The 13,805-nt window shown below is 37.0% G+C and overlaps 1 protein-coding gene across 1 annotated transcript in view; it reads left to right on the forward strand.

The window, feature by feature from the left end:
- The first annotated feature begins 804 nt into the window (after window positions 1-804).
- The window catches only part of OSBPL2 (oxysterol binding protein like 2), a 104,112-nt gene continuing 91,111 nt past the window's right edge, over window positions 805-13,805 (forward strand). Inside the window, exon 1 of the mRNA XM_044663874.1 lies at window positions 805-893. The gene's annotated coding sequence lies outside the window, so the exon portion shown is untranslated. The remainder of the gene's footprint in view (window positions 894-13,805) is intronic.

Here is a 13,805-nt window from a genome sequence, read left to right on the forward strand (position 1 = left end):
TTGGTCTTTTCCATTGTTTGGGGGTTAGCAATAATAATAGCTAACGTTTATATATTGCTATATGCCAGGCATTGGGCTAAAGCTTTACAATGATCATCTCATTTGATTCCCTCAGTAACCTCGGGGAGGTAAGTACTGTTATTATACCAAAAGGAAAATCTTCGTGTTCCAGGAAAGGAGAGGTAAGGTAGGTGGACAAGGCCTTGGGGAGGGCCCCTTCGGGTTCGGGAAGCTGGTTTCTTTAATTAAGTACCAGACATCAGGCAAAAGATTTTTAACACCTTTCCCCATCCTCTAGGACCCCACTAGTAGAGTAAGTGCTTACTGCCTTCTTTTCCTTCTTGAAGAGAAAAACAAAAGGATTCAGCCACCAAAATGCAAGGGTGAATGCAGCACAGTCAGTACTAAAGCAAGCTGAAGGAAGTGCTGCCCAAACCTCGCAGAACATGAAAGATCCGTGTTTGTAAATTCTGAGATTGCATAAGCTTTCAATCACGGGCTGGTGGTTTCTCTCCCGAAACACCGCCCTTCCCTTTTCCCTTTATCTGCATAACCCCGCCTCTCCTCAATAGTAATTGGGCACTCGTTTCATCCCTTTCCTCAGCGGGGGCGGGGCTCCAAAATCTATGCGGGTGGAGGAATAGGGAGGGGAGCTTGCGGGAAGGTGAACGGATTAACAGTTCAGCCTGCCTATCCTCCTCTGAGAGACTTCGATTGGCTGTGATGCGGCCGACGCTTCGGAGCCGGGCCCGACGAGTGGCTGGGGGGGCTGTCTTTCAGTGTGGCGGCCGGCCGCACTTCCGCCTCTGTGTCAGTGGGTCCCAGGACTGAGGGGCGGGGGCTGGGGGGGGGTGGGGAAAGTCGCCGCCGGCATCTGGAGGCATCCAGCACAGGTGAGTGCTTCCCTCCCCCTTTCTCTTCAGACCGGAAGGAGACCCTCCCTCCTTCCCTCTTGGGTCTCCAAGGAAAGGCTCCCCCCCCTTAGCAACGGACCTCAGCCGGGCCTGGGGGTGGGGTGGGGGAGTGGGAGATCTACCCAGGGACTCTGGAGACCTCTCCCATTAGGCCTTCGTCCCAGCGGAAGCGGAGGGAGCTCACTGCGGCTCTAAGGCGGGGGTGGTCCAGTCTTGGCCCGCAAGGCTTAAGGACATCTAGGTCCTTGCTGTGGTCGTGGCAGCGCTGCGGGAGGCGCCCCCGGCCCAGGCTTCCCGGGAAGATGGCCCATCCCTCCTCTCTACCCCCAGCTCTTAGCACTAGGGGAGAACTCCCTCCCCGCCCCCCGGGCCGCCCCGTCGTCGGCAGCGCCCGCCCCCAGGGGTGGGGCCTGCGGGCTGTCACAGGCCCCGCAGCGGGGCGCTAGGCCTCATCATCCACCGGGTGCCAGCAGGAGCAGCTCCCCCCACACGAGAATCGGCTCAGAGAACTGCGGGCAGTCCTGTCGCGTCCCCTAACTTTCCTGAAGCGACCCAAGCTCTGAGCCCCGAGAAAACTTTACAAAGGAAGAAGAAAGTTATCTCTGCTCGCTTGGTGGCTTCTTCCTTTACCCCTCCTCATCAACCCGAGTCTTCAACTCTTTCTGGTAATTCTTGGGTTTTTGTTATGATGTCGCTCCTGCCGGGAAGGAGAGAAGTTTTATCTCTTGTTGACTGAGCATGCGTGAAAATCCTGGAAGGTAGAGGCGGGGCTTTTAAATAGGTCTTTTGGATCTGGAGGTGGGGGGCTAAAATAAATTTTGTAAGCTGTATCAGTTATTCTTCTGTTCAAGTTGGTAGCTGCTTATTTCCATTGGGAGTAGCATTACTTCCCTATTGTCGATGTGATTTCATACAAGTTAGAAACCAGTATTCTTGGGTTTTCTACTTCACATTCCTCTTGAGTACTGTCAAGATTAGTCTATGTTATTAATACAAATACTTTAAAGATCACTGAATCATAGACTGTTTAGATGAGAAGAACTGTATTTCTTTTACTTAGTCTTTGTTAGTGATAGACGTTTTAATTTCTTTTGGATAGTAGTTATAATTCACCAACTTTGTCTCTGAAATCCAGTCCATGCATACATCCTAGTCAGTGAATATAATTGAAAAAATTTTTTCTTTCAGAACTTACCTTCTTTACAATATTTACTTTCTGCACAACGATAAAGTATGGAGCATTTTACCTTTACATTTCTTCTTTGAAAGACTGACTTCTTGCTTCTGAACAAGTATAAACTAATTGAGAAAACTTTTTCCATTGTTTAGTAAGAATAAGGGAAATTGTGCCATTTATACTCATTGGTTTAACTTGACCATGAAATGAAATCACCTTTCAAATTTTTCCTAAGGAGATATTGAGGGAGGGAAAACTTGTTCTAAATCATGATTATCTTTAGAAGACTAATTATCAGTTATCTTAAGAAGAATTTCAAAATGCTGAAGGTTGGCTAATCTATCTGATTTTAGGAAGTATGTTTAAATTTCCCCACTTAAATTTCAATCATCAAAAGCAATTATATGCTTAGTATAGTTTTAAAATTTAGGAAATGGCAGATAAACTAAATACAAAATAATTTTATAGTGATTTTCATGTTTTATAATCAGGGATGTTAAAAAGGTAATTGTCATAGGCATACCAATCAACAAGGGACTTATTAAATGCCTACTATGTGCTGGGTACAGCATGTCTTAAGTGCTCAAAGAAAAAGCTAAAACTGTTCCTATCCTCAAGGAGCTTACATTCTTTCAAGGGAAACATCATGTATCCATGTAAGTAAATACAAATTATATACAAAAAAGTAGATACAAGGTAATGGGAAGGGGTTATCTTCCTTTACCCAAACTCTTAGGAAGTAGCTCTTGACCTGATCTTTAAAGGAAACTAGAGATTCGAAGAGGATGAAGTAAGGAAGGAGTGCATTCCAGGCATGAAATAAAGGCACAGATATGGGAGATGGAATGTTGTGTATGAGGCATAGTGAGTAAACCAGTTTGTCTGGAATGTAGAATATGTGAAGGGAAATAATGTATATGTCTGGAATGGTAGGCTGGAGTCAGATTGTGAAGAATTAAAAATGACGGATAGAGGAATTTGTATTTTATTTTAGAGGCAATAGGGAGCTATTTGAATTAGGGAAATGACATGTTCAGACTTTTGCTTTAGAATATCACTTTGGGAACTGTGGAGGATGAATTGGAGGAGAGACACTGGCAACAGGAAGATCAATTTAATAGGTCAGATGAGAGATCTGATGAAAGCCTAAGCTAGAGTCTTGGCCTTGGGAAAAGAGGAGAGGGATATGATAGATGTTATAAAGAAAGAAACAGCAATGTTTGGAAACTGGTTAGATAAAATGGAGAAAGAGAGGGTGAAGATAATAATAACAATAGCTAACATTAATAATAATAATAATAAAAGCTAACAGAGCTTTAAGGTTTGCAAAGAGTTAGGTGGCTCAATGGATTGAATGCTAGTCCTATAGTCAGGAATACCTGAGTGTGACCATAGGCAAGTCACTTAACTTTGTTGGCCTTAGTTTAGCATCTTTGAAATAAGCTGGAGAAGGAAATGGCAAACCACTGCAATATCCTTTCTTAAAAAATGGGGTCATGAAGAAACAGACACAACCAAACAACAACAAATTACATATCTTACCTCATTTGATCAAGGATGACTCAGAGGTTGGGAACCTGAAGTGACTAGAAGGATGATGACCGAAGCAGAGAGGCTAAGAATTGATGAGTGGGTAAAAAATGCTAATTTCACAAGAAACCAAGATTATGTTTACTGATTAATATTCAAAATGAACACTGTATTGGGAGCCATTGGACATTGGAAAATCATTTCACTTTTGAATTTGTTACACATCTATAAAGTTAGATTAATAATATAAAGAGAACAAATTTAGATTAGCCCCTAAAAGCATTTTGGAGACAGAAATGGCATCTAAATTTAAAAAAAATTCTTACCTTCAGTCTAAGTATTGAACCTAAGGCAGAAGAGCAGTAAGGGTTAGGCAAATGAGATTAAGTGACTTGGCCAGGGTCACACAGGTAGGAAGTGTCTGAGGCCAGATTTGAAGCCAGGTCCTCCTGACTCTATCCATTATTCTGAATTTGATATATAGCATAATTATTACTTTCCTTGAATGTTCCTAATTTATGATACATACCTACTTAATTGGAGAGATTTGGGGATGTCGTTAGAAGTTCTGAACTTGGAGTCAGACAGAGGCTTGATTTCTGCCCTTGATACTTATCAACTTTGTGACTATGGAGAGTCTCTTAACTTTTCTCAGTCTCAGGTTCTCCATCTTTGAATTTGGGATAATACCTGTAATACTTAGCTCAAAATGGATTGTTGTGAAGATCAAATAAGATCATATATTTAAAGTATTTTCAAACTATATAAATGCCGTTTGGTAGTACTGTAAGCTGGAACTTCTTTTATAACTTGTCATTAAGTTCATAATAGTTATAACTCAAGACTAAAGTTTCCCTTTCTAAATTTGTCATCTTTAGAAATTTAGGTCTTATTGAATCTTAGAACTTTGTGTAGATCATTGTGAACAAAATATTTTCACTGTTGCCCCTAGGATAAAATAACTTTTGGACTTTTCCTTGTTTACCTTTCCAGACTTAGTTTCACATTGTCTTCCTTCATACACCTTATTTTCTGGTCAAATAGGAGGCCTTCTTGTAGTTCTCTGATCCCAGCATTCCATCATTTACTGTGTTTTGGAACAAATTGTCCTTCATACCAGGGGGATCCTCTCTCCTCATCTGTTTCTTTAGAATTCTTAGCTTTCTTTAAGGTTAACTCAGGTGCTACTTTATTTGGGAGGTCTTTCCTACTCCCCCTGGTTGTAGAGTGCTTACTTCCTCAAATTATATTGTATTCAATCATCTTTTTAAATGATGTTTCAAAAAGATATAAGTATGTTTAGGGCAAGGACTATTTTTTTCCCTTTTGGCTTTGTATCCCTTAGCTTAGCACAGTCCCTTACACTTAGGTTCTTATAAATGCATATCAGATTCATTTGGATCTAGAAGTTTCCTTTGTTAGTTCCAATTTCAGCTTTCCCTGGGGCCCTTTGATATCCCTGAATATACATACCCCTGAATACCCCATCATAGATGCTGAGATCTCTGTGTATAATCTCATTTTTCTCAGCTCTAGTTCTCTCCAGCTTTCTTGCTTCTCTTTAAAGGCCAAATAAAAGTATTATCATCTGGGCAGCTGGGTGGCTCAGTGGATGGAGAGCCAGGTCTAAAGACCTAAGGCCCTGGGTTCAAATGTGGCCTCAAATACTTACTTGCTGTGTGATCCTGGTCAAAACACTTAATCCCAATTGCCTAGCTCGTACCCCTCTTCTTCTTCTTTTTTAAAAACCCTTACCTTCTGTCTTAGAATCAATATTATGCATTGGTTCTAAGGCAGAAGAGTGGTAAGGGCTAGGCAATGGAGGTTAAGTGACTTGTTAAGAGTCACCTAGCTAGGAAAAGTCTGAGGTCAGATTTGAACCCAGGACCTCCCATCTCTGGAACTGGTTCTCAATCCACTGAGCCACCCAGCACCTTACTCCCTCCCGCTTTCTGCCTTAGAACCAATAGAAAGTATTGATTCTAAGGCGGAATGTAAGGGTTTAAAAAAAGAGACTAAATATTTGGTTCTTCACTATCTGGCTCCTTCCTACTTTTCCAGCCTAATTACAATTCACTGCCTTCTACAAATTCTAGGCTTCAATTACATTGGTACTTGGCACTGTCTCCTGACTCATGCTTGCCTTTACTTAGTTGTCTTCCAGATCTAGACTTTGCTCCCTCCTCACTTTTGTCTTTTAGCTTCTGATGTCCTTCAAGACTCATCTCAAATCCCATCTTCTATAGGAAGCTTTTCCTGATCCTCCCTGTTAGTGCCTTCCTTTTGAAATTACTTTTCATATAATATCTATATATCTTATATGTAGTTATTTATAGGTTATCTCTCCCTCTCCACATTAGAATTTGAGCTTCTTGAGATCAGGACAGTGTTTTTACCTTTGTATTCCAGCCATTAGCACAGTGCCTGCAATGTAGTAAGTGATTAATAAATGCTTATTGATTGAAGTCCAGATTATAGTGCCAGTGGAGTACCACAGTATCTTTCCTAGACTATGTACTATTTATGCCTATTATGTAGATATAGGGGAGAGGTAGAGTTGGAAGAGCAATGAAAGTGGAATATATATGTTTTGACAAGTAATGCTATCATTATGTATTCAATTTTGAAAAAAATGTAATAGAGATAAATATTAGTTAGCATGTGTCTTGTTATGCTTTGGAAAAAGGAAAAGTGAGAAATTACATCATTTATTGGTTTTGGCTAATGTAATTCAAATAATGCTCATATAATACTTGAATGTTTGCAAAGAACTTTCTTTGTCATAATCCTGGATAGAGCTATTCCCCAGTACATAAATGGTCAAAAAATAAGAATAGGAAATTTTCAAAGGAAGAAATCTAAACTATCAACAGCTGTATAAAAAAAATACTACAAATCTAATAAAAATGCACATTTCTAATAATAGAAATGCAAATTTTAGAAAAATGAAGCTATACCTGAAACCCATTAGCTGAAGATACTAATGTACAGTTGGTAGAATCATGAATTTTTTTTGTCCCCAAAGTCACTAAGATATGCAAAGCTTTTGACTTTACTGATAACTACTACCAAGGCTTATACTTTAAAGAAATAAAAAAAAAGAATGTGTCAAAAGAGGAAAATGACAGTTGTTGGAAGGGCTGTGTTAGCACAGGTACACTAAAGTGTATTTGGTGGAATTAGTTGTTGTCCCTAAAGTCACTTAAGAAAAGTACCTATCTGTACAAAAATATAGCAGTACTTTTTACCTTTTTTATTTATTTTTTAAAATTTCGGGCTTAACTTATATAATTATCCCTTAAAAGGGCTTTTCTACATACATAGTAGAACAGAAAAAGCTTGCATATGGAACTGTGAATCTAGTATGTATAGCTTGATTTTCTTTTTAAATAAATGTTAATATAGCTCAAACCTGGTTGACTTTTACCTCTAATTCTTTCTGGCCTTATTTCTGTCTTATTCTATGTATTTCTAAAAATATGCTTTCCCCCCCCTTTCCTTGTTTCCCTTCTTTCCTTCTTTCTCAATATCCCTCGTTCATTTCTTCTTCCCTCCTATCCCTTCCATTCTACCTTCCAAATTGGGAGAAAAAAAACCAAAAACCCATGTAACAAATACAGTAAAAGCAAATTTCTTCATTTCTTATGGCCAGAAAATGTCTTAATCTGCATCTTGAGTTAATCATGTCTGCCAGTAGTAGATAACATCTTTTATCCACAGTCCATAGGAATCAGGATTGGTCATTGCATTAATTATATATTTTAAGGCTTCCAAGGTTTTCTTTACAGTGTTGGTATTATTTTATAAATTGTTTTTCCAGTTTTGGTCACTTCACCCCATACCAGTTCATTCAGGTTTTTCTGATTTTCTCTGAAATCATCCCTTTTGCCATTTTTTTTCCCTTTACAGAGTAGTAGTGTTATATTACATTCATATACTATAATTTGTTTAGCCATTTTTCCAGTTGATGGATACTTCCTTAGTTTTCAGTTCTTTGCTATATAGAAAATAGTTTTTATAGCAGCATGCATATGAACTGATTTTTTTCCCCCAAAACAATTTATATAACAGCATCTACTTGAACTGATGAGGTAACAAAATGATTTGATGGATAGGGTGCTTGGCCTGGAGAAAGAAGACCTGAGTTCAAATCCAGCCTTAGACATTGACTAGTTCTGTGACCTTTGGCAAGCCAGTTGACTTCTTGTTTGCCTTAATCCACTGGAGTAGGAAATGGCAAACCACTCCAGTATCTTTGCCAAGAAAATCCCATAGCGGGTCATGAAGAGTTGGACACAACTGAAATGAATGAACAATGGTATGAACTGAAGTGAACAGAATTGGGAGAATGACTAAAACACTATAAGGAAAAATAACTTGAATAACTTAAGAACTCTAGTCAGTGCAGTAACCAACATGATTCCTAAATCTTAGAAAGAAATATGTTAATCACTTTCTGACAGAATGGTGATAAATTTGAGATGCAGATTGAGACATTTTCAGATATAGCCAATATAAAATTTTGTTTTACATGACCATTCTTATTTGCTTTATGAGAGAGTTTTTTTAATTAGGAGTTATGGGAAGGTTTGGGATGGCAATGCCACAAAAAGAAGAAAAAAAGATTGTTGAAATATTTTTAAAACTTGTACAGAAGTAAAGAGGAGGAAGTTCAGATTGAGATATACAAGCAAGACAGCTTTGAAAGAAATGTTTTGAATTTGGTGTTTGGCAAATTCAGAGTGGCACATAATCTGGAACTGTTTGTCTAACACCTCCACTCTCACTGAAAAACTCTGTCCCCAGACGGTGACTGCTACTTCTTTCCTCAGAATCCCCTAGTTTCAGGGGTTTCTAGGAGGGGGGGGGCATCTTTTTTATGCTATAGCTCATAAATCCTCACTGGGTTGCTTCCCCCATTGATTATCAGTTCATAATAATTAGCCATATTTAATTAAATTTTTGAAATGGTATTTACTAAAATGGAATAGTGAAGAGAATTTATACAAAACATTCCCCCAGGGGGCAGCTGGGTAGCTCAGTGGATTGAGAGCCAGGCCTAGAGACGGGAGGTCCTAGGTTCAAATGTGGCCTCAGACACTTCCTAGCTGTGTGATCCTGGGCAAGTCACTTGACCCCCATTGCCTACCCTTACTACTCTTCTGTCTTGGAGCCAATATGCAGTATTGACTCCAAGACAGAAAATAAGCGTTTAAAAATATATATATATAAAAACATTCCCCCAAACTGGGGGCACCATCCCACAAATATATAGAGTCCAAGGGAACATGGGCTCAAACTTAGAGCACGTGTGGCAAAAGGGCTTATCTAGCTGCTGGAAGTCCTTTTGTTGGAAGCCTTTTTCTCCTCTTTGTGGGGCATCTATGAAGTTCTCTTAAAGCATGCTCTAGATTTCTTATGGGTTCCTTGTAGGGTTTTGAAGCTGCCTTTCCCCAGTATGTCTATCTTGTCCTTAGTTCCTGATGAAGGTACTGACATGATGCTACAACACCAATGGGCAGTCTAAAATTTAGACCTTTGAAAGTTTGTAGTCATGTTCTCTTCAAGGATAGGGATGAGGGAAAAAAGACACAGACTCTTTTGTCTCTCTCACCTAGAGCTTTCCTCTTTTCCTTATACCATATGACAGGAATTGGACTGGAACTGCTCTCTCTTCTAACTTGTCAAACACCTAAATGCTTGGGTCTAAACTGACTTACTATGTTCTAGAAGATCTACCAGGCATAACAGGGCATTTTTAATATCTCAGATTCAATATAAATGTTCTCATTTGATATCAGGGATCGAGTATTTTATCATTTTAAGTAGGATAGAGTTTAGTGATTGACTCAGATGACCCTTGCATAGCAATAATAACAGTGTGAAATAAGTAGCATAAGTATTGTTTCCCCTTTTTTAAAGATGATGCATTTGAGTCTCTCAGAGATGGTAGGTAATTTGCCTATGGTCAGACAGTAAACTTCTGATATGGGACTTAATCTCAAGTCCTTTGATTCCAGATCCACTACTTTTTACCCCATGCCAGTTAGATTAAATACTGTGGTATAGTGGAAGGAATACTGGATTTGGAGTAAGAGGACCAGGATCCCAATTCTGTAACCCTGCTACTTGTCATCAAACTTGGGAAAAGGACTTACTTTTCTCCTCTATAAATGAAAGGGTTGGAATAGATCAGGGTTTCTTAACCTGGTGTCCATTAACTTTTTTTAAAAATTAATAACTGTTAGTTAATTTGACTCTAGTTTGGTTTCCTTTATAATCCCATATATTTTATTTTATGGATTTAAAAACATTTTACTGAGAAAGAGTCCATAGACTTTCCCAGACTGTCAAAGGAGGCCATGACACAGAAAAAGTTAAAAACTCCTGAATTAGATGTCCTTTAAAGTTCCTTCCAGATCTAGAATGTTATGATTCTGTGAAGATATTATTGATTGTATTTAACAATTTAGTGAGTTATATTTAAAACATTTTCCCAGGAAGGATATGTATTCTTGACTCTTCTCCCAGTGCCCAGTCAGAAAACTTACTAGTTTTAATTCAATTAATTCAAGCATTTACTGAATATATACTATGTATAGGCACTGAGACTCAGATACTTGTTAGGAGAAAATTAACAAATTCTATATCATATTCCATTGATTTCTTTTTATTATATAAAGAAAAAAATTTAGAAGTATTTCAATATAAATATTAGTTTAGAAAGTACTTTGTGGTCTGATCAAGTTGAGGAAACCAAAGCCTGAGATTAAGTAACTTTTCTATGTGGTAGTGGAGGTAACAAGATTTGAACTCAGATTTTCTGGCTTCATATCTTATAATCTTCGATGTATGATAATACAAAATTTAGCATTCTTTGAAAATTATTCCTGTAATCTGTTTAATTTTCTTTGATAATCATTTGATAATTTAAAAAATAATTCCATTATGATAGTCTCTGTATTCCTAAAAAATTATTAAATCTTAAATTTAAAAAATACCTATATATGTGTTAAAAACATACAAGGAATCCATCCTCTGAGGGATTAGAAAATATGAGTATTTAAACAAGAAAGCTCTTTATTTTTAATTAAAAAAATTTTTCATTTTGAATATTTTCCCATAGTTACATATTTCATATTCTTTCCCTCTCCCCTAAACCCCCTTAGCCCCCCTTAGCTGACGCACAATTCTACTGGGTTTTACATGCCTCATTGATCAAGACCCAATTCCATATTATTGATAGTTGGACTAGTGTTATTGTTTAGTGTCTACATCCCCAATAATATCGCCATCAGCCCATGTATTTAAGCAGTTGTTTTTCCTCCCAAAGTTCTGCCTCTGAATGTGACTAGTTTTCTTTCTCATCCAGCCTTGCTCTGGATCCTTGCATTGCTGCTAGTAGAGAAGTCCGTTATGTTTGATTGTACCACAGTGTATCCGTCTCTGTGTACAATGTTCTCCTGGATCTGCTCCTTTCACTCTGCATCAATTCCTGGAGGTCATTCCAGTTCACATGGAATTCCTCCATTTCTCTATTCCTTTGAGCACAATAGTATTCTATCATCAACAGATACCACAATTTGTTCAGCCATTCCCCAATCGAAGGACATTCTCTCATTTTCCAAATTTTTTGCCACCACAAAGCGCGGCTATAAATATTTTTGTACAAATCTTTTTCCTTGTTATATCTTTGGGATATAAACCAAACAGTGCTATGTATGGATCAAAAGGCATATAGTCTTTTAAAGCCCTTTGAGCATAGTTCCAAATTGCCATCCAGAATGGTTGGATCAGTTCACAAGTCCATCAGCAGTGCATTAATGTCCCAATTTTGCCACATCCCCTCCAACATTCATTACTCTCCCTTGTTGTCATTTTAGCCAATCTGCTAGGTGTGAGGTGATACTTCAAAGTTGTTTTGATTTGCATTTCTCTAATTATTAGAGATTTAGCACACTTTCTCATGTGCTTATTGATAGTTTTGATTTCTTTATCTGAAAATTGCCTATTCATGTCCCTTGCCCATTTATCGATTGGGGGATGGCTTGTTTTTTTGTACAATTGATTTAGCTCCTTGTATATTTGATTAATTAGATTTTTTGTCTGAATTTTTTTTCATAAAGATTTTTTTCCCAATTTGTTGCTTCCATTCTGATTTTGGTAGCATTGGTTTTGTCTGTACAAAGACTTTTTAGTTTTTATTTTTAATTTCTTACAAGCTAATGTTTTGAAATTTTTATTACAGTGAGACTGATAAAGAATTAATTTGGTTATCTAACAAGGAAATACATTCTTTTGGGAATATCAAATAAATGTGAGCTGCTTTAACTGGGAAAGTTTGGATAAAAGGAAGCAGGAGAACTTACACTGAAGAATTCCTTAGGAATCATAGGAAAAGCTAAAAGGAAACTTAACTAGTCCAAATCCCTCATTTTGCAAATGAGAATAATAGTTCACTAATGTTAAATTTACAGTTGTCGCTCGCTATATTCCAGTTCACTTATCATGGCTTCACTGTATTGCAGGTTTAAAAAAAAAATCTAATTCTGTATCACAGAATTTTTGCTTTTGGGGGATTTTTGCGGCACAAAATGAAAGGTGACCAACCCCAGCAGTGTGTTCTGTATCCTGGAGGGTCTCTGGAACATAACTCCCATGCAGTAGTGAGGGATCACTGTAATTTAAACTTTGAAGTATTTGATTTTTAATTTTTTTCCCCTTGCAAAGTGGTGAAATTGTCTGGGCAAATAATACACTTGCCATTAGGTAAACAGAATATTATCTACTTCTCATGGTAAAAATTCAAGTACAGTTAGCATGTGTCAGGGGGTAAAATAGAAATAGATAAGTATTTTTTACATCTTAGTCTTTATTTCCTGAAACCTCCTTTCAATATGATATATTTACAAGAATGAATTTTCTTGTTACTTTCTCCAGTGGAAAAGTCATCTATCATGAGATAATAGATCTGAAATGTCTAGTTCAGATATAATGAGATTTAAGCTCTGTATTTTCAACTTTGCATTTAATGCTTTGAAAATAGGAAAAATTATTGTTATCTATAATTTGGGACTGTTGTTTGGGCTTTCTAATCTGTCATTTGGAGCATTTCTTTTTACTTTGAAGATAATACTTTTAGAACTAAAGTCTGGAATGAAAACAGTAAAGGAATCAATCTTAAGACATGAAATTTTGAAGTTGAACTTGAAAACTGTCTTTCCAACAAGTATTGAACTTGATTCCTACCTCATTAGTACATGTGGGACAACAGCATTAAGGTCAGTTTAGAAACGCTGAAAAAAAAAGTTCATTTTAGAAGCAGCAAAGATGGGAAGTCTATGAAGTAGGTTTGTGTCCTATTCCAAAAATTTTAAATAAGGTTATTAAAATTTAGGGAGTACTTTTAAAAAAGAACATAAGCTTTTTGAGGGCATGATATTTTTTAGTTAAGTTGAGAGTTATATGCATTTGGCAATTAAATTTGTTTGTTTTGACTTGTGAGACTTTATTTTTAAAAATATTACACAGCATGTGTCTTAATAATAGGATTTAAAAATACAAATTGTGCCTGCTTTAAATCCTGTGCACTTAATATGTTTTTTAAGTAAGTATTCTCTATTCCTTCCCTAGAATGGTGTTGTCAATAGCAATCCCATCCACTTACGACATGATTAAAATTCTTTTTTTTAAATTAAAACTTTTTTTAGTACCAAAATGATGAATGCATTGTATTTTCATCATTCTTCTAAGACATTGTGGGTCAGTGATTGAGTGTTAATTCAGAGAAATATTACTACCTAACAAAAGTTTATATTGTAATAAATGTAGAATATCGTAGTATAAATATCTTTTTCTTTTAAAAAATAATATGTCACTCTCACTACCCCACACTCTTGCTGAACAAATTTTAAAAAATTAAACAAATTAAAAAATAAACCCCTCAATACATAGCTATCTAGTCTGGTAAAAACTGATTCCTATATTGGTCATGTCTGAAAATATACTTCTTTTTGCATTTTAAATCCATCAAGTGAGTGGCATATTTCATCTTCATTCTTTTGGATTCATGGTTCATTATGATGTCGTTCAGCACTATAAAGTCTTTCAAATCTGTTTTTCTTTATAAAAGTGTTATTGTGTAATTTAGTCTCTTAGTTCTGCTCATTGTTTCTGTATCACTT

Source organism: Gracilinanus agilis, chromosome 2 (genome assembly GCF_016433145.1).
Source record: "Gracilinanus agilis isolate LMUSP501 chromosome 2, AgileGrace, whole genome shotgun sequence".
NCBI classification, from domain to species: domain Eukaryota; kingdom Metazoa; phylum Chordata; class Mammalia; order Didelphimorphia; family Didelphidae; genus Gracilinanus; species Gracilinanus agilis.